This window comes from Triticum dicoccoides, chromosome 1B, assembly GCF_002162155.2.
Source record: "Triticum dicoccoides isolate Atlit2015 ecotype Zavitan chromosome 1B, WEW_v2.0, whole genome shotgun sequence".
NCBI classification, from domain to species: Eukaryota; Viridiplantae; Streptophyta; class Magnoliopsida; order Poales; family Poaceae; genus Triticum; species Triticum dicoccoides.
In genome coordinates this window covers 512,221,929-512,245,938 of record NC_041381.1, presented here as the reverse complement: position 1 = coordinate 512,245,938, position 24,010 = coordinate 512,221,929, and positions in this window count along the sequence as shown.

The following is a 24,010-nucleotide window of genomic DNA, read 5'->3' as shown; positions in this document are numbered from 1 at the left end:
AATCCTCCCACTGAAGTAAAAGTAGTTGCACCTATTAAAGTTGAAGAAAAGACTATCACTTATAATGATCCTATTGTTCCTACTACTTATATTGAGAAACCACCTTTCCCTGTTAGGATAAAGGATCATGCTAAATCTTCAATTGTGGTTCGTGAGAGTAATACATAAACACCTACACCACCTGAACAAATTAAAGTTGAACCTAGTATTGCTATGGTTAAAGACCTCTTGGCTGATAATATTGATGGGCATGTTATTTACTTCTGTGATGAAGCTGCTAGAATTGCTAGACCCGATTCTAAGAATAAACATAGACCTGTTGTAGGCATGCCTGTTATTTTTGTTAAAATAGGAGATCATTGTTATCACGGCTTATGTGATATGGGTGCTAGTGCTAGTGCAATACCTCATTCCTTATACAAAGAAATTATGCATGATATTGCACCTGCTGACATAGAAGAATTTGATGTTACAATTAAGCTTGCTAATAGAGATACTATTTCACCAGTTGGGATTGTTAGAGATGTTGAAGTGTTGTGTGGGAAAGTTAAATATCCTGCTGATTTTCTTGTTCTTGGTTCCCCACAAGATAGCTTTTGTCCCATCATATTTGGTAGACCCTTCTTGAATATTGTTAATGCTAAGATAGATTGTGAAAAAGATATCGTTAGTATTGGTTTTGGTGATATGTCTCATGAGTTTAATTTTGCTAAATTTCATAGACAACCCCATGATAAAGAATTGCCTAGTAAGTATGAAATTATTGGTCTTGCTTCTATTGCCATTCCTCCTAATGATCCTTTAGAACAATATTTGCTAGACCATGAAAATGATATGTTTATGAATGAAAGAAGGGAGATAGATTAAGTATTCTTTAAACAGGGACCTATTTTGAAACATAACTTGCCTGTTGAAATTTTAGGGGATCCTCCACCACCCAAGGGTGATCCCGTGTTTGAGCTTAAACCACTACCTAATACTCTTAAATATGCTTATCTTGATGAAAAGAAGATATATCTTGTTATTATTAGTGCTAACCTTTCAGAGCAGGAAGAGGAGAAATTATTGAAAACTCTGAAGAAGCACTGTGCTGCTATTGGATATACTCTTGATGATCTTAAGGGCATTAGTCCCACTCTATGCCAACACAAAATAAAATTGGAGAAAGATGCCAAACTAGTTATTGATCACCAATGGCGGTTAAATCCTAAGATGAAAGAAGTGGTGAGAAAAGAAATACTAAAGCTCCTGGAAGCAGGTATAATTTATCTTGTTGCTGATAGTTAGTGGGTAAGTCATGTCCTTTGTGTCCCTAAGAAGGGAGGTATTACTGTCGTTCCTAATGATAAAGATGAATTGATCCCACAAAGAATTGTTATAGGCTATAGGATGGTAATTGATTTCCACAAATTAAATAAAGCTGCTAAAAAGGATCATTACCCTTTGCCTTTTATTGATCAAATGCTAGAAAGATTATCCAAACATACACATTTTTGCTTTCTAGATGGTTACTCTGGTTTCTCTCAAATACCTGTGTCAGCAGAGGACCAAGAAAAGACCACTTTTACTTGCCCTTTCGGTACTTTTGCTTATATATGTATGCCTTTTGGTTTATCTAATGCACCTGCTACCTTTCAAAGATGCATGATGGCTATATTCTCTGGCTTTTGTGAAAAGATAGTTGAGGTTTTCATGGATGACTTCTCCATTTATGGATCTTCTTTTGATGATTGCTTGAGCAACCTTGAATGAGTATTGCAGAGATGCGAAGATACTAGTCTTTTCTTGAATTGGGAAAAGTGCCACTTTATGGTTAATCAAGGTATTGTCTTGGGTCATAAAATTTCTGAAAGAGGTATTGAAGTTGATAAAGCTAAAGTTGATGCTATTGAAAAGATGCCATGTCCCAAGGACATTAAAGGTATAAGAAGTTTCCCTGGTCATGCCGGTTTTATAGGAGGTTCATTAAGGACTTTTCTAAATTTTCTAGGCCTCTGACTAATCTCTTACAAAAAGATATTCCTTTTGTCTTCGATGATGATTGTGTAGAAGCATTTGAAACACTTAAGAAAGCTTTGATTCCTGCACCTATTGTTCAGCCATCTAATTGGAATTTACCCTTGGAAAATATGTGCGATACTATTGATTGTGCTGTAGGTGTTGTTCTAGGACAAAGAGTTGATAAGAAACTAAATGTTATTCTATATGCTAGTAAAACTCTAGACAATGCCCAGAGAAATTATGCTACTACTGAAAAATAATTTTTAGGAGTTGTATTTGCTTGTGATAAGTTCAGACCTTATATTGTTGATTCTAAAGTGACTGTTCACACTGATCATGTTGCTATTAAATATCTTATGGAAAAGAAAGATGCTAAACCTAGACTTATTAGATGGGTTCTCCTACTACAGGAATTTGATTTGCATATCATTGATAGAAAGGGAGTGGAGAACCCTGTTGCAGACAACTTGTCTAGGTTAGAGAATATTCTTGATGACCCACTACCTATTGATGATAGCTTTCCTGATGAACAATTAGCTGTCATAAATGCTTCTCGTACTGCTCCATGGTATGCTGATTATGCTAATTACATTTTTGCCAAATTTATACCACCTAGTTTCACATACCAGCAAAAGAAAAAGTTTTCTATGATTTAAGACATTACTTCTGGGATGACCCACACCTTTATAAAGAAGGAGTAGATGGTGTTATTAGACGTTGTGTACCTGAGCATGAACAGAAATAGATCCTACGCAAGTGTCACTCCTAAGCTTATGGAGGACACCATGCTGGAGATACAACTGCGCATAAGGTATTGCAATCCAGTTTTATTGGCCTACTCTCTTCAAGGATGCCCGTAAGTTTGTCTTGTCTTGCAATGAATGTCAAAGAATTGGTAATATTAGTAGACATCAAGAAATGCCTATGAACTATTCTCTTGTTATTGAACCATTTGATGTTTGGGGCTTTGATTATATGGGACCGTTTCCTTCCTCCAATGGGTATACACATATTTTAGTTGATGTTGATTACGTTACTAAGTGGGTAAAAGCTATTCCAACTAGTAGTGCTGATCATAACACCTCTATTAAGATGCTTAAAAGAAGTTATTTTTCCGAGGTTTGGAGTCCCTAGATACCTAATGATTGATGGTGGTTCACATTTTATTCATGGTGCTTTTCGTAAAATGCTTGCTAAGTATGATGTTAATCATAGAATTGCATCTCCTTATCACCCACAGTCTAGTGGTCAAGTAGAACTGAGTAACAAAGAGCTTAAATTAATTTTGCAAAAGACTGTTAATAGATCTAGAAAGAATTTGTCCAAGAAACTTGATGATGCATTATGGGCTTATAGAACTGCATATAAAAATCCTATGGGTATGTCTCCATATAAAATGGTTTACGGTAAAGCATGTCACTTACCTCTTGAACTAGAACATAAGGCATATTGGGCAATTAAAGAGCTCAATTATGATTTCAAACTTGCCGGTGAGAAGAGGCTATTTGACATTAGCTCACTTGATGAATGGAGGACTCAAGTCTATGAGAATGCCAAACTGTTTAAAGAGAAAGTTAAAAGATGGCATGACAAAAGGATACAAAAGCATGACTTTAATGTAGGTGATTATGTGTTGTTATACAACTCTCATTTAAGATTTTTTGCAGGAAAACTCCTCTCTAAATGGGAAGGTCCTTACGTTATCAAGGAGGTCTATCGTTCCGGTGCCATAAAAATCAACAACTTCGAAGGCACAAGTCCAAAGGTGGTGAACAACCAAAGAATCAAACATTATATCTTAGGTAATCCAATAAATGTTGATACTAATGTTATTGAAACCGTAACCCCGGAGGAATACATAAGGGACACTTTCCAGAATGCTTCAGACTCCGAAAAGGAATAGGTATGTGGTACGGTAAGTAAACCAACTCCAAAACAGTTCTAATAGCAGTTTTTCTCCGTTTTGGAATATTTAAGAAAATAGGAAAATAAGAAGTAGTTTGGAAAGGACACGAGGCGTCCTCGAGGGTGGAGGGCGCGCCCTGCCCCCCTCGGTGCGACCCCTGCCTCGTGGGCACCTCGTGTGCTCTCCGGACTCTGCTTTCTTGCATGATACTTATTTTGATCGGTAAAAATTCATTATATAATCTCCCGGCGGTTTTGACCATCGTATCACGCAAATATCCTCTGTCTTTGTTTCGAGCTATTTTTTGTCAGATTTGTCAAGGCCAGGCATCATGCCATCACCCTCCTCCAACAATGAAGGCAATGATGCTTGGCTGATGAAGATGGAGCTGAAGAGAGAAGAACCCGGGGAGATTAACAAGAAGGATAGGATCAAGAAGGTTATGGAGAGTCAAGCCCCGGCTGGAGAAGAAGAAGACATCCGACCTCTTCCCGACCTCTTTACCCCAACTGAGATTGAAGCTTTCAAGATGATTGAGTTGGCTCGCATACAAAACAAGTATCTCACACGTGAAAATATTTTGTTGAAGGATCGTATCGCCGCACTCAAGGGCATTATCCGCAAATTGGAAGAGCTCCTACGCTCGATGTGCGACGATCCATCATCATCACCACCTTCTTCACCAGCAAAGGGGACATAATCACATGGGTATGGGCACTCCCCTTAGCAACTGCCAAGCTTGGGGGATGTGCCCCGGTATCGTATCATCATTACACTCCTATCTTTACCGTTTTTCTTAGTTTGATCCTTTTAGTAATAAATTGATCTAGTAGAATAAAGTTTTAGAATGATCTAGTTTTGAGTTTTGCTTTATGATCCCTCTATGTAATCGAGTCCATGAGCTTTATATAATAAAGATTAGTGTTGAGTCAAGGGCTTTGCTTTCTTGCTATGATCTTGAGGGAATAAAAGAAAAAGAAAGAACAAAAAGAAATAAAGTGATCATACGAATCTTATGGAGAGTAATGACTTCATATATAGAAAGTGTGATGAATAAAAGTTGTTGAGAGTTGGCAAACATAGTTTTGGTCATCGTTGCAATTAATAGGAAGTAATAAAGAAAGAGAGGTTCTCACATATAAATATACTATCTTGGACATCTTTTATGATTGTGAGCACTCATTAAAATATGACATGCTAAAGAGTTGATGTTGGACAAGGAAGACAACGTAATGGGTTGTGTTTTCTTATATCCGAAATAAAGTATATTGTCATGGATCATCCAACATGTTGAGCTTGCCTTTCCCCCTCATGTTAGCCAAATTCCTTGCACCAAGTAGATATGTTACTTGTGCTTCCAAAATACCCTTAAACCTGGTTTTGCCATGAGAGTCCACTATATCTACCTATGGATTGAGTAAGATCCTTCAAGCAAGTTGTCATTATTGTATGCAATAAAAATTGCTTTCTAAATATGTGTGACTTATTAGTGTGGAGAAAATAAGCTTTATACGATCTTGTGATATGGAAGTAATAAAAGCGACATACTGCATAATAAAGGTGTCTATCACAAGTGGCAATATAAAGTGACGTTCTTTTGCATTAAAATTTCATGCATCCAACCATAAAAGCACATGACAATCTCTGCTTCCCTTTGCGAAGGGCCTATCTTTCGTTTTCGTCTTATACATTATGCAAGAGTCATGGTGATCTTCACCTTTCCTTTTTACATTTTATCCTTTGGCAAGCACCTTGTGTTGGAAAGATCCTGATATATATATCCAATTGGATGTAAGTTAGCATGAACTATTATTGTTGACGTTACCCTTGAGGTAAAAGGTTGGGAGGCAACACTATAAGCCCCAACTTTCTCTGTGTCCGATTAAAACTCCATACCCATAAGTATTGTGTGAGTGTTAGCAATTGTGAAAGACTAAATGATAGTTGAGTATGTGGATTTGCTGAAAAGCTCTTATATTGATTCTTTCTGATGTTTTGATAAATTGCAATTGCTTCAATGACCAAGATTATAGTTTGTTAGTTTTCAGTGAAGTTTCTGATTCATACTTGACATTGTGAAGAGATTGTTATTTTAGTATAAGTCATCATATGACAATATATATATATATATATATATATATATATATATATATATATATATATATATTGCTATTATAAGAATGATCATGATGCCCTCATGTCCGTATTTTATTTTATCGACACCTCTATCTCTAAACATGTGGACATATTTTTCGATTTCGGCTTCCTCTTGAGGACAAACGAGGTCTAAGCTTGGGGGAGTTGATACGTCCATTTTGCATCATGCTTTTATATCGATATTCATTGCATTATGGGCTGTTGTTACACGTTATATCACAATACTTATGCCTATTCTCTCTTATTCTACAAGGTTTACATGAAGGGGGAGAATCCCGGTAGTTGGGATTCTGGGTTGGAAAAGGAGCAAATATTAGTGACCTATTCTGCGCAACTCCAAATGTCCTAAAACTCCACGAAAGTTATTTTTGGAATTAATAGAAAATACTGGGCGAAGAAAGTACCAGAGGGGGCCCACACCCTGTCCACGAGGGTGGGGGCACGCCCTACCCCCTGGGCGCGGCCCCTGCCTCGTGGGCCCCTGGCAGCTCTCTGGTGGCCATCTTCTGCTATATGAAGGCTTTTACCCTGGAAAAAATCATAAGCAAGCTTTCGGGAAGAAACTCCGCCACCACGAGGCGGAACCTTGGCGGAACCAATCTAGGGCTCTGGCGGAGCTGTTCTGCCAGGGAAACATCCCTCCGAGAGGGGGAAATCATCACCCTCTATCCTCTCAATGGGAGGGGGTCAATCTCTAACAACATCTTCACCAACACCATCTCCTCTCAAACCCTAGTTCATCTCTTGTATTCAATCTTTGTCTCAAAACCTTGGATTGGTACCTGTGGGTTGCTAGTAGTGTTGATTACTCCTTGTAGTTGATGCTAGTTGGTTTATTCGGTGGAAGATCATATGTTCAAATCCTTAATGCATATTAATACCCCTCTGATTATGAACATGAATATGATTTGTGAGTAGTTACGTTTGTTCCTGAGGACATGGGAGAAGTCTTGCCATAAGTAGTCATGCGAATTTGGTATTCGTTCGATATTTTGATGAGATGTATGTTGTTTCTCCTCTAGTGGTGTGATACGTCTCCAACGTATCTATAATTTATGAAGCATTCATGCTATTATACTATCTGTTTTGAATGATTATGGGTGTTATTATACACTTTTATATTACTTTTGGGACTAACCTATTAACCGGAGGCCCAGCCCATATTGTTGTTTTCTTGCCTATTTCAGTGTTTCAAAGAAAATGAATATCAAACGGAGTCCAAACGGAATGAAACCTTTGGGAGCATGATTTTTGGAACGAACATGATCCAGGAGACTTGGAGTTCACATCAGAGAAGCCTCGAGGAAGCCACGAGGGTGGGGGCGGCCCCCTACTGGGCGTGCCCCCTGTCTCGTGGGCCCCTCGAGCATCCCTCGACCGACTTCTTTCGCCTATATATCTCCATATACCTCGAAAACATCAGAATAGAAGATAGATCAGGAGTTCCGCTGCTGCAAGCCTCTGTAGCCACAAAAACCCAATTGGGACACTATTCCAGCACCCTGTCGGAGGGGGGATCCCTCACTGGTGGCCATCTTCATCATCTCGGTGCTCTCCATGACAAGGAGGGAGTAGTTCACCCTCGGGGCTGAGGGTATGTACCAGTAGCTATGTGTTTGATCTTTCTCTCCCCTGTTCTCTCTATGACACGATCTTGATGTATCGCGAGCTTTGCTATTATAGTTGGATCTTATGATGTTTCTCCCCCTCTACTCGCTTGTAATGGCTTGAGTTTTCCCTTTGAAGTTATCTTATTGGATTGAGTATTTAAGGATTTGAGAACACTTGATGTATGTCTTGTCGTGCTTATCTGTGGTGGCAATGGGATATCATGTGATCCACTTGATGTATGTTTTGGTGATCAACTTGCGGGTTCCACCCATGAACCTATGCATAGGGGTTGGCACATGTTTTCTTCTTAACTCTCCGATAGAAACTTTGGGGCACTCTTTGAAGTACTTTGTGTTGGTTGAATAGATGAATCTGAGATTGTGTGACGCATATCGTAGAAACATGCCCACGGATACTTGAGGTGACAATGGAGTATCTAGGTGACAATAGGGTTTTGGTTGATGTCGATGTCAAAACCGGCGGATCTCAGGTAGGGGGTCCCGAACTGTGCGTCTAGGCGGATGGTAACAGGAGACAAGGGACACGATGTTTTACCCAGGTTCGGGCCCTCTTGATGGAGGTAAAACCCTATGTCCTGCTTGATTAATAGTGATGATGTGTGTTACAAGAGTAGATCTACCACGAGATTAAGGAGGCTAAACCCTAGAAGCTAGCCTATGGCATGATTGTTGTTCGTCCTACGGACTAAAGCCATCCGGTTTATATAGACACCGGAGAGGGCTAGGGTTACACAGAGTCGGTTACAATGATAGGAGATCTACATATCCGTATCGCCAAGCTTGCCTTCCACGCCAAGGAAAGTCCCATCCAGACACGGGACGAAGTCTTCAATCTTGTATCTTCATAGTCTTGGAGTCCGGCCAATGATGATAGTTCGGCTATCCGGACACCCCCTAGTCCAGGACTCCCTCAGTAGCCCCTGAACTAGGCTTCAATGACGACGAGTCCGGCGCGCATATTGTCTTTGGCATTGCAAGGCGGGTTCCTCCTCCGAATAATTTATAGAAGATTGTGAACACCAGGATAGTGTCCGGCTCTGCAAAATAAATTCCACGTACCACCGTAGAGAGAATAATAGTCACACCAGTTCAATCTGCTGACGTATTTGGTGGCGTGACATCACACCACTACCAAGCCTTTACTCGAATTGTTTTTATCGTACCACCTCGGCACGTTTAGTGAAGCGGTTTCCTTGGCATGTCTTGTTGAAGCAGAGATCGTGTTCCCCTTATTCCGGGATTCCCATCAATACGGACGTGGGTAACCCAACCGCGCCATTGATTGCGGTGCTTGGGAGATAAGCGAGTTTTATCAGGCCGGTGGGGACACATGTTTTTGTCCGCCCATATAAGGGGATAAAGATCCAACCTTTTTACCTGCGCCCTCTTCCTCCTTGGCTTATCCATCTCCGCGAACTCGAGCTCCAGCGCCCAAGCCCGCACATCTCACCTCAACCTCCTCCAACTATGTCCGGAGAGGGAGACAAGTGGATGGCCTCCTCCGTCACGGAGGGGCACATCCAGAAGCTGTGCAGCGCCGAATATCTGTCCAGCAACATCGCGCACCGGCTCCCCAACAAGGGAGAGCTCATTCCCACCCCCAGGCCCCATGAGAGGGTAGTATTTCTTCCCCATTTCCTCCGCGGACTGGGCTTCCCACTCCATCCCTTTGTCCGGGGGCTCATGTTCTACTACGGTCTGGATTTCCATGATCTGGCCCCGAATTTCATCCTCAACATCTCTGCGTTTATCGTCGTGTGTGAGGCCTTCCTCTGCATCCAGCCCCACTTCGGCTTGTGGCTCAAGACCTTCAGTATCAAGCCGAAGGTTGTGAAGGGAAGCCAAGCGGAGTGCGGAGGCGCCATGGTGGGCAAGATGTCCAACATTACTTGGCTTGAGGGCACTTTCGTGGAAACCATTAAGGGGTGGCAATCGGGGTGGTTCTACATCACCGAGCCGCGTGACCCCGAATGGGCAGCGGCCCCCGAATTCAGATCTGGCATCCCCACACGGCTCACCTCCTGGAAAGAGAGCGGACGGACATGGGGTGATTCGGAGGAGCTGACCGGACTCCAAGCCTGCACCCAAAAGCTAGTGGACAAGAAGCTCAAGCTTGTCAACATAGTCCAGGTCATGCTCATCCGCCGGATTCTCCCGTGCCAATGACAGGGCTTTAACATGTGGGAGTTCGATCCGGCGTAGCACCAGACTTTAAGCGGGCTCTTCGACACTATGTATGAAGATGCCTGGAAGGTGCTGTTCAAGGGCGCCGAGGCTCCCGCATCCGCTACCGAAGATCGCGGATTCAGCTCGTAGCGTCCGGCTGATGAGGTAAGCGATTTTGTCCTTTACGGGACGCTTGTTTTCCATAGTTTGACTCTATGCGGGATCTAAACTCCCTTTCCTTTGACAGGACTGGTTGACGAAGGCCGAACAGACTATCTGTCTGGCCCCATTGCCAGAGGACCCAGCGGACACCCGCTTAACGGGGCTGCTGGCTCCGGCACCCCACGTGGTGCCGGAGAAGAAGGCCAAGAAGAAGGCCACGGGCACTCGGAAGAGTTCCCGTTTTCAGGTGTTATCGGATGATGACTCCGAGGCCGACTCCTCTCGCAAAGGCGAGGAGGAGAAGAAGAAAGCCTCTCCCCTAGCGGGGGGAGGGAGGAAAAGGAAGGCCTCCCCAACGAGGGAGGCCGAAGGGTCCAAGAAGGGAAAAACTCTTCCCCCGGACTGCTCTGCCAACGCCAGTGATGATGACAAGGACTGGCCCCCAAGGGCCAAGCCCCTGGCGAGATCGTAAGTATCCGGACTCCCGAATAACTTCATGGTTTTTCTTTTCGCCACATAATGTCTTTCTAATGCCGCATACAACCCTGCAGTCCGCCCAAGGATGATCTTCCCGCTTCGTCGAGTGGGTCCCTAGGTGCGTCGGATATGGATTCTCTTCCGACCGCCTCCAACCCCCGTGATGCGGACGATGCCGAGGTGGGATCCCGGGAAGGGACCCACCAGGAGGAGGAGGCCCCGAAGGTGTCGCAGAACAACCTCCCGGACTTTGCACCGGACTCGGCCCCGGAACCCATAGCGGCTCCAGAGTCTGGCGGGCAGCACCTTCATAAGAAGGGCAAGACTGTGACGCCGGCAGCCTCCGTCCAACCGGAGGCGCCGGATAGCTTGCTGGAGGCGCTCAATGGCGCCTCCATCAAAGAGGAACACCGCACTGTTATGAGTGCGGTGATTCAGAAGGTTCAGCTCGCCAAGAGCGGGCTGACCGAAGCCTGCAGCAGCCTTCTAACAGGCTTTGAGGTAAGAATTTTGATATATGTAAAATAGTACCGCATAGACAGTAGCCCCTGATGCTCGGTTCGGTGTTCGGAAAGAAAAGTCGGACTGAGGATCTAAAAAGATATACGCAGGAGTCATAAAAAATATGTCAATATGGGATTGCAGGCTGCGCTGCTGACCTCTGCCGCACTGACTGTGGAGGTCAATACTTTGAAGCAAAGCCTCGAGCGGTCCGAGAATAAGCTCGGCCGTGCCAAGAAGTAGCTCGAGGACAAGGAAGGTGAGTAACACCTTATTAAAATTGTACCTTACAGAAAAGGTTTTTGGTTGCAAGAAGAATGACAAGGATAACGTGGGTATTGCAGGGGCCACTAACGAGGTGGCGACCCTGAAGGAGGTTGTGTCCGCGGCCGAACATAATGCGGCCGCGGAGCGCACCGAGCGAGAGAGGCAGGAGGCGCGGGTGGCGGAGGTACGGCAAGAGCTCCAGGCTCTCGTGGAAAAACACGAGAGTTTGGAGCGTGACTCGAAGACTCGAGAGTCCGAGCTTGCAATGGCTCTTGAGAGTGCCAAAGCAGCTAAGGCAGAAGCCTATAAGGCCCTCCAGGAAGTCGAGGCGTTGAAGAAAATAGCGGCGGGTAAGGCATTTTTCATGCAAAGTAAGCATGTGAGTGTAGATTACCTATCACTTACCCGAATTTGGAGCTCTCCAGGAGCGTTCGTAGGTCTGCCCCGCAGCGTGTCCGATGCTGCTGCTTTCTACAGGGCCGAGGAGGGGAGCTCGACGGAGAGGGTCTTCTGGCCTCAGTATGCTGAGGCCGGACATCCGGTGCCCCTTAGCGACCAGCTGAAGCAGCTGGTCGAGCTCCACAAGGTAGTCGAACAGGCCATGAAGGGCCTCATAGTTCGGCTGTGGCCTAAGGAGGCCATGCCTGGGAGCTACTTCGGCCTGGTGCGGCGGCTGGTGGATGCATGTCCATCGGTTGAAGTCATCAAGCACTCCGCCTGTATTGAAGGTGCCCGTCGGGCCCTTGCCCGCGCAAAGGTGCACTGGGGCAAGATGGATGCTCAGAAGCTTGTGACGGACGCGCCACCGTAGGGCAAGGAGCATCGCACGCCCGAGATGTATTATAAGAGTGTCCTGAAGGGTGCCCGCATTATTGCGGGTGAGTGCTCCAAAGATGTAATATTTGAGTAGACTCGCATTTTGTTATCCTGTGCGCTGAAAACTTAGTTCATATGCGCTAAGCAACGCTTGTTAATTTAAAATATTACCTTCTGTGCGGCTGTTTACCAAATCTGAGAAATGGCAAGTCATCGGCTTCAGCCCCCATGCCATGAGTGCTGGGGTGTTCGGGATAAATTTGAGCACTCTTGTTCCCATTTTTGGGTCCATCTAGGGAGGCGCTCAACACAACGAACAAGGTAACCGGACTTATAATGCTTGAACACTCTCACTTAGCCATAGAATTCTATAATTTTAAATTTCGGCGAAGCCCCTAGTCTTCGGAAGGCCGAATTTGGGGCGCTATCCACGCCTGGGCCGGACAAAGCCGGCTCCTCGCTCTAAGCGGCATAAGTCTTTAGGGACTCGCAAAAAATCTCTCGAACAACGACCGGCTCTCTCCTCATCATGACGGTCAGTTTTAGCTTTCTCCACTGAGGAGCTCGCCTAGCTCAACTGGGGCGCAATCGCAGTGGTTCTCCCAGTGCTACCTTAGCCGATACAACGGAACGTAAGGTACCAAAACATGGGAGCCGGGCAAACCCAACTATTGACCCAAGACATGATTCGGAGCCGATGCATATAATGCTATAAGTTCGGGGTGCCGCACTTGTGAAAGTGTTCGGACTTATCACACCATGATGCGGGAAACATAAGCCCCTGGTGTATTTAGCTGTACCAAAATGTATGGATGCCACATGTCATAAATGAACATATGTATAAGAAAGAAATGCAATTGGAAGCAAAAAGGTGATGCATTACTTATTCAAGAAAAAACTGCTGTGAATGCAGAACGATACAAATGGTGCGATAAACAAGGGATGGGACTATTAACCATGTCCCCCTCCAGGGGGTAGGCTGCGGAGTGGTGTATAAAACAGATTTAATGCTCGTAATGGAGACCACCTGGATATTCATTGTAGACTTTCTCCTTCCCTAGCTGTTGCATCGTGAGTTTGGCAGGTTTGCTGCCGAACAAGGCCTCTGGTGAACGGAGTCCTGTGTAAAAAAAAGGAAAAAAAAGAACAACACACTTGAGAGCCCCTAGTGTGGTTAAGCCGCATTCTGGGCCTATCGTGGTCGTGCCCCACCCCCATGCCCATGGTATCTCCAGAGCGTAATGGTGTACGCAGAAGACTTGTCTTGAAATTTTGCAGGGGCTTGGGTTGGGGCCGCACTTCTACGCGTGCTCGGAACGTGCCAGGTGGTCTTGTTGTAGGTTACTCCGGGCGCGTTTAGCCGTGTCCGGTCGTTTAATGGCCGGACTCGAGAATTGCCTTAAGAGGCAGCACTGTACTTCTGCCGCGAGAGCCGCTATATGTTCCTCCATTCGGAGAGAGCGTTCAGTGTTTCCGTTGACCGTAATGACTCCTCGAGGGCCTGGCATCTTGAGCTTGAGGTATGCATAGTGCGGCACCGCGTTGAACTTTGCAAACGCGGTACGTCCGAGCAGAGCATGATAGCCGTTGCGGAACGGGACTATGTCGAAGATTAACTCCTCGCTTCGGAAGTTATCCGGGGATCCGAAGACCACTTCCAGTGTAACTGAGCCTGTACAAATGGCTTCTACACCTGGTATGACGCCTTTAAAGGTTGTCTTGGTTGGTTTAATCCTTGAGGGGTCTATGCCCATTTTGCGCACTATATCCTGATAAAGCAGGTTCATGCTGTTGCCGCCGTCCATCAGGACTCTGGTGAGGTGAAATCCATCGACGATCGGGTCTAAAACCAATGCGACGAATCCGCCGTGGCGGATACTGTGGGGTGGTCCCTTCGGTCAAAAGTGATCGGGCAGGAGGACCATGGATTGAACTTCGGGGCAACTGGCTCCATCGCGTATACATCCCTGAGTGCATGCTTCCGCTCCCTTTTCGGTATGTGTGTTGCGTATATCATGTTAACCATCCGCACTTGTGGGGGGAAACCCTTCTGTCCTCTATTGTTCGGCGGTCGGGTCTCTTCCTCGTCATCGTTGTGCAGCCCCTTGTCATTGTTTTCGGCAATTAACTTGCCTGCCTGCTTGAATACCCAATAGTCCCTGTTGGTGTGGTTGGATGGTTTTTCGGGGGTGTCGTGTATCTGGCACGAGCGGTCGAGTATTCAGTCCAAATAGGACAGACCCGGAGTAGTTCTTTTGAATGGCTTTTTCCGCTGACCGGGTTTAGAGCCTCTAAATCCGGCATTGATTGTCGTATCTTCACTATTATTGCCATTAATGCGGCGTTGATTTTTGTTGCGACGCGACCTGCCATTACGGTCCTTGATATCCGGACTGACAGAATTTTTGCTGAGGTTGTTGTTGTGTGCTAGCCAGCTGTCCTCACCCGCGCAGAAGCGGGTCATGAGTGATGTGAGGGCTGCCATGGATTTCGGCTTTTCCTGTCCCAGGTGCCGGGCAAGCCACTCGTCGCGGATGTTACGCTTGAAGGCCGCGAGGGCCTCCGCATCCGGACAGTCGACGATTTGGTTTTTCTTGGTTAAGAACCGTGTCCAGAATTGTCTGGCCAATTCGTCTGGCTGCTGAATTATGTGGCTTAGGTCATCAGCGTTTGGTGGTCGCACATACGTGCCTTGGAAGTTATCGAGGAATGCGGCTTCCAGGTCTTCCCAACTCTCGATTGACTCTGATGGCAAGTTGTTAAGCCAATGCTAGGCTGGTCCTTTAAGTTTGAGTGGGAGATATTTGATGGCGTGAAGATCGTCACCACAGGCCATGTGGATGTGGAGGAGATAGTCTTCGATCCAAACCGCGGGGTCTGTTGTGCCATCGTAAGATTCAATATTCACGGGTTTAAACCCTTCGGGGATTTGACGATCCATTACTTCATCTGTGAAGCATATTGGGTGTGCGGCGCCTCTGTACTGGGCGATATCACGACGGAGCTCAAAAGAGCTATGTCTATTTTGTTCGGCCCGGCCGGACTTACTGTGTCCGGCGTGACGATTGTCATCACGTATCATGGGGTGCCCACGCGATCCATAGATCGATCTTGATTGTCTTGCCTTATCCTCCAATATATCTCGCAAGTCCGGAGCATTCCCCTGTGGCCTTGTGCTTTTCGAGCGATGCCGAGGTACGGTTCTAGTGAAGGGCCTAGAGGCCTCTCTGTCGCGACCACGGGGTGGCCGGTCAGCCGTATTGTCTGCTGGTGATGCAGGTTCATACGCCTCCTCCTCTAATCGAGGGAGCAGCTTGCGTTTAGGGTAACTTTTGGAGGGGCGTTCGAGCTCATGCTCTTAGGCTGCGAGGACTTTGGTCCATCTGTCGGCTAGCAGATCTTGATCAGCTCTAAGCTGTTGCTGCTTTTTCTTGAGGCTGTTTGTCGTGGCCATAAGCCTGCGTTTAAAATGCTCTTGTTCGAAGGGATCCTCAGGCACGACGAATTCGTCGTCGTCGAGGCTTGCCTCGTCTCCGGAGGGAGGCATATAATCCTCTACCTCTTCTTCTGCCGCTCTCTCATGAGGGCTGGCGTCTCCGTCCTCCTGTGCTGAATCTTGCTAGAGTGGGTTGTCTTCGGCACTGTCTGGGGTGTTATTATCTCCGGTGCCGGAATCTTCATTCTTGCTGTGGCGGGATTTAGAGCGACGCCGCTAACGCCGGCGCTTGGGCTGTTTCTTGGAGGGGTCATCCTCCGTTGTTCCTTCGCCATTCCCATCCTTTGGGATATCCACCATGTATATGTCATATGATGAGGTGGCTTTCCAGTGCCCGGTAGGCGCTGGTTCTTGGTCGTCTCCGGCATAGTCGTCCATACCGTCGATGTCTTCGGAGTCGTAGTCTAGCATGTCGGTTAGATCGTCGACAGTGGCTACTAAGTGGGTGGTGGGTGGGCTTTGAATTTCTTCGTCATCCGCATCCCAACCGTCCTGACCGCAGTCCTGCCAGGGCTCTCCTGATAACGAGAGATACTTTAGCGAACTCAAGATGTCGCCAAAAGGTGAGTGTTGAAAGATGTCCGCCGCGGTGAACTCCATGATCGGCGCCCAATCAGATTCGATTGGAGGGGGTGCGGGAGGTTCGGAGTCTGGCGAGGAGTCCGGCACCTCGGAGTCACGAGCTTCATGAGGGACAAGGTCAGTGTTCGGCTCTATTGTCGTAGAGGTTGCAGCCCCCGAGGCGGTGTCTAGCCACCCGTCCTCGATCTGCGCAGCCGGCTCCGAATTGAAGATTGGAGCGGACTCGAGTGCGGCCTCCAGGGTACTGTCCGGCTGCAGAGCTAAATCATGCCCATCATGACAGTGTGGCGCGCTTGGCTGTGGCTCGAATCCATCGAAGATCAAGTCCCCGCGGATGTCAGCCGTGAAGTTCAAGCTTCCAAATCTGACCTGACGGCCAGGGGCGTAGCTTTCGATCTGCTCCAGATGGCAAAGCGAATTGGCCCGCAGTGCAAAGCCGTCGAATACAAAGATTTGTCCGGGGAGGAAGGTCTCACCCTGGACTGCGTCATTGTTGATGATCGAAGAAGCCATCGAGCCTATCGGTGACGACACAGAGGAACTCTCAATGAAAGCACCAATGTCGGTGTCAAAACCGACGGATCTCGGGTAGGGGGTCCCGAACTGTGCGTCTAGGCGAATGGTAACAGGAGACAAGGGACACGATGTTTTACCCAGGTTCGGGCCCTCTTGATGGAAGTAAAACCCTACGTCCTGCTTGATTAATATTGATGATGTGTGTTACAAGAGTAGATCTACCACGAGATCAAGGAGGCTAAACCCTAGAAGCTAGCCTATGGTATGATTGTTGTTCATCCTATGGACTAAAGCCATCCGGTTTATATAGACACCGGAGAGGGCTAGGGTTACACAGAGTCAGTTACAATGGTAGGAGACCTACATATCCGTATCGCCAAGCTTGCCTTCCACGCCAAGGAAAGTCCCATCCGGACACGGGACGAAGTCTTCAATCTTGTATCTTCATAGTCTTGGAGTCCGGCCAATGATGATAGTTCGGCTATCCGGACACCCCCTAGTCCAGGACTCCCTCAGTTGATTTGTGTCTTAAGGTGTTATTCTTGTATGAACTCTATGATAGACTGAACAGAGAGAATAGCTTCATGTTATTTTACTACAGACTCTTGAATGGATATATCAAAAAGGATAACTTTGAGGTGGTTTCGTACCCTACCATAATCTCTTCATTTGTTCTCTGCTATTAGTGACTTTGGTGTGACTCTTTGTTGCATGTTGAGGGATAGTTATATGATTCAATTATGTTATTATTGTTGAGAGAACTTGCACTAGTGAAAGTATGAACCCTAGGCCTTGTTTCCTACCATTGCAATACCGTTTATGCTCACTTTTATCATTAGTTACCTTGATGTTTTTATAATTTCAGATTACAAATACCTTTATCTACCATCCATATTGCACTTGTATCACCATCTCTTCACCGAACTAGTGCACCTATACAATTTACCATTGTATTGGGTGTGTTGGGGACACAAGAGACTATTTGTTATTTGGTTGAAGGGTTGTTTGAGAGAGACCATCTTCATCCTATGCCTCCCATGGATTGATAAACCTTAGGTCATCCACTTGAGGGAAATTTGCTACTGTCCTACAAACCTCTGCACTTGGAGGCCCAACAACGTCTACAAGAAGAAGGTTGTGTAGTAGACATCAAGCTCTTTTCTGGCGCCGTTGCCGGGGAGGTGAGAGCTTGAAGGTATATCATTAGATTTGCAATCGAATCTTTTTGTTTCTTGTTTTATCATTAGTTTAGTCTATAAAAGAAAACTACAAAAAAATGGAATTGAGTTTGTCTCATACGCTTCATCTTTTTAATATCTTTTGTGAGTATGATGAAAAGGAAAATTGTGCTCAAGTGCTAGAAGAAGAAGTCTATAAAATGTTTGGTACTAAATCCTTGAATGATGAGCATGATTGCAATGTTGTTAGTATGAACTCTTTGAATATCCATAGTACTAATGATGATTGCACTAGTTGTGATGAAAATGTCTCCTATAAGCATGACAATTTTTGTGGAGTGCATCGGGTCTGCAAGTACACACCAAATAGGGAAGATAGATATTGCAAGAGGCATAAGCATTTAGAAACTAAAGGGTTGCAAGAAAGGCTAGATAAGAATACTGAAAATTTAAGATATCTTTACCGTACTTGTGAACTTTGCAATGAACATGGTTATTTAAATCTCCGATGCAAATTGTTTCATGATCAAATCGTGTCCAAAAATTGTGATGAGTTGATTTCCCTTGCACATCATAATGAAATAAGTTTGCTTTTGGGTTATGAAGAATTGAAATGTGCAACTAAGCATATTCCAGAATATAACCTTGAGAAATTCCTTGATATTGATCTAGCGGAAATTTATATGTATTGTACGGTGAATTGCATTGAAAATCCTTATATTGCCAATTACCTAAAGAAAAGAAAACAAATAGAAGATGAATAGAATACTAATTAAAGGGAAGAGACTTCCCATTATCCTCCTATTATTTCTTATGATGAATCAGGTATCGAGGAGGAGCCTTCTATTCAATCAATCTCATCAATATGGAGCTCAAAGAAGAGGGTTGAACCCACACATAATGTTGAAAATAAAAAGAAAAGATGGAGCAGCAAAGGTAGAAAGGTATCCCTCCCAAATGATGTTGCTCCTACTACTCATTGTGATGATGATAATTGCTATAATGTTGGTGCTATCAATACTATTAATGATGAGAGTGATTATTCTTATGATATGAAAAGGCCCAAGCTTGGGGAAGCTATGTTTGATGAGGATGAAATATTTGAGAATATATTTGCTGAAATTAATGTTTATCCCAAGTTTGGGGATGCTACATTTAATGAAGACGATATTTTTAGCCTCCCAATTTTTGATATGCAAAGTTGTTATGATGATAGCATGCCTCTTACTTATGATTATATTGATGAATGTGGGTTTGGAAGAGTGTCAACTTTAGGAAGTAATGATCCCAATATTTTGGAGGATGTTGAATCTTATTGTGGTGAATATGAAAGTGGATTTGGAAGAGTGTCAACTTTATTTAGTGATGATTCCACTATCTTGGAAGAGGTTTCAATCGATTATGATGAGAACAAAGTTGCTACTTATGATGATTATTGTGATGAAACTTATGCTATAAAAAGTAGTGATGATTATATTTATAAAACTTGTCATGATTATTATTACCATTTTTCTGAACATTACTATTTTAATGTGGAAACAATTCATAGTATTCAAGTCTCTTATTATACTCCCACCATTCCGAATGAGAAGAATTTTGCTTATGTGGAGAGTAATAAATTTTCTATGCTTGTAGATCACGAAAATAATGCTTTAGGTGCTGGTTATATTGTTGAATTCATTCATAATTCTACTGAAAATTATTATGAGGGAGGAACATATGCTTGTAGGAATTGCAATAATATCAAGTTTCCTCCCTATGTGCTTAAAATCTTAAAGATTTGCTTGTTTTACCTTCCTATGCTAGTTGATTATTGTTCCCATAAGTTGTTTGCTCACAAAATCCATATGCATAGGAAGTGGGTTAGACTTAAATGTGCTAGTCATATTCTTCATGATGCTCCTTTTATGTTTCAATTCTTATCTTTTATGTGAGCATCATTGAAATCATCATGCCTAGCTAGAAAGGCATTAAAGAAAAGCGCTTGTTCAGAGACAACCCAATATTTACCCTTACTGTTTTTGTGTGTCCACATTATTATGCTACTGAAGTAATCATGTTTTATAGCTTTTGTTTCAATAAATTGCCAAGTAGAGCCGTTGGGAAGACTTGGGTGAAGTCTTTATGATCTTGCTGTAAAAAACAGAAACTTTAGCGCTCACGAGATTAGCTGCCATTTTTTACAGCAGAGTTATTTTAGGTTTATTATTTTTGCATATGATTAATAGAAAAATTCCTCATGTCCACCAGTTTATTTCAGAATTTTGGAGTTACATAAGTATACGTTTGATACAGATTACTACAGACTGTTCTGTTTTTGACAGGTTCTGTTTTCATTGTATTGTTTGCTTATTTTGATGAATCTATGAGTAGTATCGGAGGGTATGAAGCATATATAAGTTGGAATACAGTATATATTACACCTATATGAATTTAGAATGAGTTCACAACAGTACCTAAGTGGTGATTTATTTTCTTATACTAACGGAGCTTACGAGTTTTGTTTTGAGTTTCGTGTTGTGAAGTTTTCAAGTTTTGGGTAAAGATTCGATGGACTATGGAATAAGGAGTGGAAAGATCCTAAGCTTGGGTATGCCCAAGGCATCCCAAGGTAATATTAAAGGACAACCAGAAGCCTAAGCTTGGGGATGCCCCGGAAAGCATCCCCTCTTTCGTTTGCATTCATCGGTAACTTTACTTGGAGCTATATTTTTATTTACCACATGATATGTGTTTTGCTTGGAGTGTCATTTATTTTGTTAGTATTTTCTTGATGTTATTTAGAATAATGGTTTGCATCTATATTTTCAATAGAAATGTCAAGGATAGCCTTTACCATGCTTATTTTGCAAGTATACATGTTGCTGTTTCAAAACAGAAAGTTTACCGCTGTTGCAAAAATTCCCTAGAAAAGTAAGAGAATGATATAATGTTGAATATTTTTGCATAGTGAGCTCTGATAAATCTTATACAGCTTAATATATTTATTATAATTTTTGGAGTTAGGGAAGTATGATGAATCTTGCATTCTTTGTAGACTATACTTGTTTGGCAGATTGTTGTTATGTTTGCATTGTTTGTATATGTTTGCTTGTTTAATGATTCTATTTGAGGATAGGAGTATTAAATATGCAGAGGCATTTAGTATGCAATGTTGAATAATAATGTTAGTAATTTGTTACAGTAGAAAATGATAAGGTTTTTGCATTGTTTTATACTAACTTATCTCACGAGTTCTTGTTGAGTTTTGTGTGGATAAAGTTTTTGAGATTTAGGAAAATTGTGATATGAGAGGAATTAAGGAGACACAAAAGCTCAAGCTTGGGGATGCCCAAGGCACCCCAAGATAATATGTCAAGAAGTCTCAAGCATCTAAGCATGGGGATGCCCCGTTAGGCATCCCACCTTTCTTCTTCAACAACTATCGGTTAGTATCGGTTGAGCCTAAGTTTTTTCTTCTTCACATGAGTTGTGCTATCCTTGAAATGCCATTTTATTTTGTTTTGATTGCTGTTTGAATAAAATACCAAGATCTTAAATTCTTAAATGAGAGAGAATCTTCACATGGCTACATAATTATTTAACTACTGATTGATCTTCACTTATATCTTTTTGGAGTAGTTTGTCATTTACTCGTGTGCTTCACTTATATCCTATGAGTAAATGGTTGAATGAGTTGAATGTCATGAATCTAAAATTATATAAGTTTCATTTGCTTATCCCATGGGGAGTAATGACTTCACATCTAAGAAGTAGAGGTTGTAAATTTATTGAAGGTTAGCAAGCATTGTATTGGTCATTTGAACAATTCATGAAAGAATATTGAAGGAAGAGAGATTTCACATATAAATATACTATCTTAGACATCTTTTATAATTGTGACCACTCATTAAGTATGACATGCTAAAGAGTTGATGTTGGACAAGGAAGACAACGTAATGGGTTATGTTTTCTCACATCTCAGTTAAAGTATATTGTCATGGATCATTCAAACATGTTGAGCTTGACTTTCCCCCTCATGCTAGCCAAAATTCCTTGCACCAAGTAGAGATACTACTTGTGCTTCCAAATATCCTTAAACCCAGTTTTTGCCATGAGAGTCCACCATACCTACCTATGGATTGAGTAAGATCCTTCAAGTAAGTTGTCATCGGTGCATGCAATAAAAATTGCTCTCTAAATATGTGTGACTTATTAGTGTGAAGAAAATAAGCTTTATACGATCTTGTTATGGAAGCAATAAAAGTGACGGACTGCATAATAAATGTCCATATACAAGTGGCAATATAAAGTGACATTCTTTTGCACTAAGATTTTGTGCATCCAACCATAAAAGCGCATGACAACCTCTGCTTCCCTCTGGGAAGGGCCTATCTTTTACCTTATGTCTTTTACTTTATGCAAGATTCAAGGTGATCTTCACCTTTCCCTTTTTCATTTTATCCTTCGGCAAGCACCTCGTGTTGGAAAGATCCTGATATATATATCCAATTGGATGTAAGTTAACATGAACTATTATTGTTGACATCACCCAAAGGTGAATACGTTGGGAGGCAACACTATAAGCCCCTATCTTTCTCAGTGTCCGATTAAAACTCCCTAACCATAAGTATTGCATGAGTGTTGGCAATTGTAGAAGACTATATGATAGTTGAGTATGTGGAGTTTGCTAAATCAAAGCTCTGACATAGACCCTTCCTGAAAATAAGATGAATTGTAATTGTTTGATGACTAAGAATGAAGTTTGTTAGTTTTCAAGAAAGTTTATGGTCTATGCTTTAACATGTGAATAGCTTGTTACTTGATCATGAAAAGTTTTATGAGATGAACACTGTTATGATATATAATGATGCTAGAAAAGGTAATTGGAATCATCATTGATCAAGCTTATGCACCTGCTAGCATTTACACTTCATAAATTCTTTATTTTATCATTTACCTACTCGAGGACGAGCAGGAATTAAGCTTGGGGATGCTGATATGTCTCCAACGTATCTATAATTTATGAAGCATTCATGCTATTATATTATCTGATTTGAATGATTATGGGCTTTATGATACACTTTTATATTACTTTTGGGACTAACCTATTAAGCGGAGGCCCAGCCCAGATTGTTGTTTTCTTGCCTATTTCAGTGTTTTGAAGAAAAGGAATATCAAAGGGAGAAACCTTCGGGAGCGTGATTTTTGGAACGAACATGATCCAGGAGACTTGGAGTTCACGTCAGAGAAGCCTCGAGGAAGCCACGAGGGTGAGGGGGCGCCCCCCCTACTGGGCGTTCCCCCTGTCTCGTGGTCCCCTCGAGCATCCCCCGGCCGACTTCTTTCGCCTATATATCTCCATATACCCCAAAAACATCAGAACGGAATATAGATTGGGAGTTCCGCCGCCGCAAGCCTCTGTAGCCACCAAAACCCAATCAGGACCCTATTCTGGCACCCTGCCGGAGGGGGGATCCCTCACCGGTGGCCATCTTCATCATCCCGGCGCTCTCCATGATGAGGAGGGAGTAGTTCACCCTCGGGGCTGGGGGTATGTAGCAGTAGCTATGTGTTTCATCTCTCTCTCTCTCTCTCGTGTTCTCTCTATGGCACGATCTTGATGTATCGTGAGCTTTGCTATTATTGTTGGATCTTATGATGTTTCTCCCCCTCTATTCTCTTGTAATGGATTGAGTTTTCCTTTTGAAGTTATCTTATTGGATTGAGTCTTTAAGGATTTGAGAACACTTGATGTATGTCTTGCCGTGCTTATCTGTGGTAACAATGGGATATCACGTGATCCACTTGATGTATGTTTTGGTGATCAACTTGCGGGTTCCGCCCATGGACCTATGCATAGGGGTTGGCACATGTTTTCATCTTGACTCTTCGGTAGAAACTTTGGGGCACTCTTTGAAGTACTTTGTGTTGGTTGAATAGATGAATCTGAGATTGTGTGATGCATATCGTATAATCATGCCCATGGATACTTGAGGTGACAATGGAGTATCTAGGTGACATTAGGGTTTTGGTTGATTTGTGTCTTAACGTGTTATTCTAGTATGAACTCTATGATAGATTGAACGGAAAGAATAGCTTCATGTTATTTTACTACGGACTCTTTAATAGATAGATCAAAAAGGATAACTTTGAGGTGGTTTCGTACCCTACC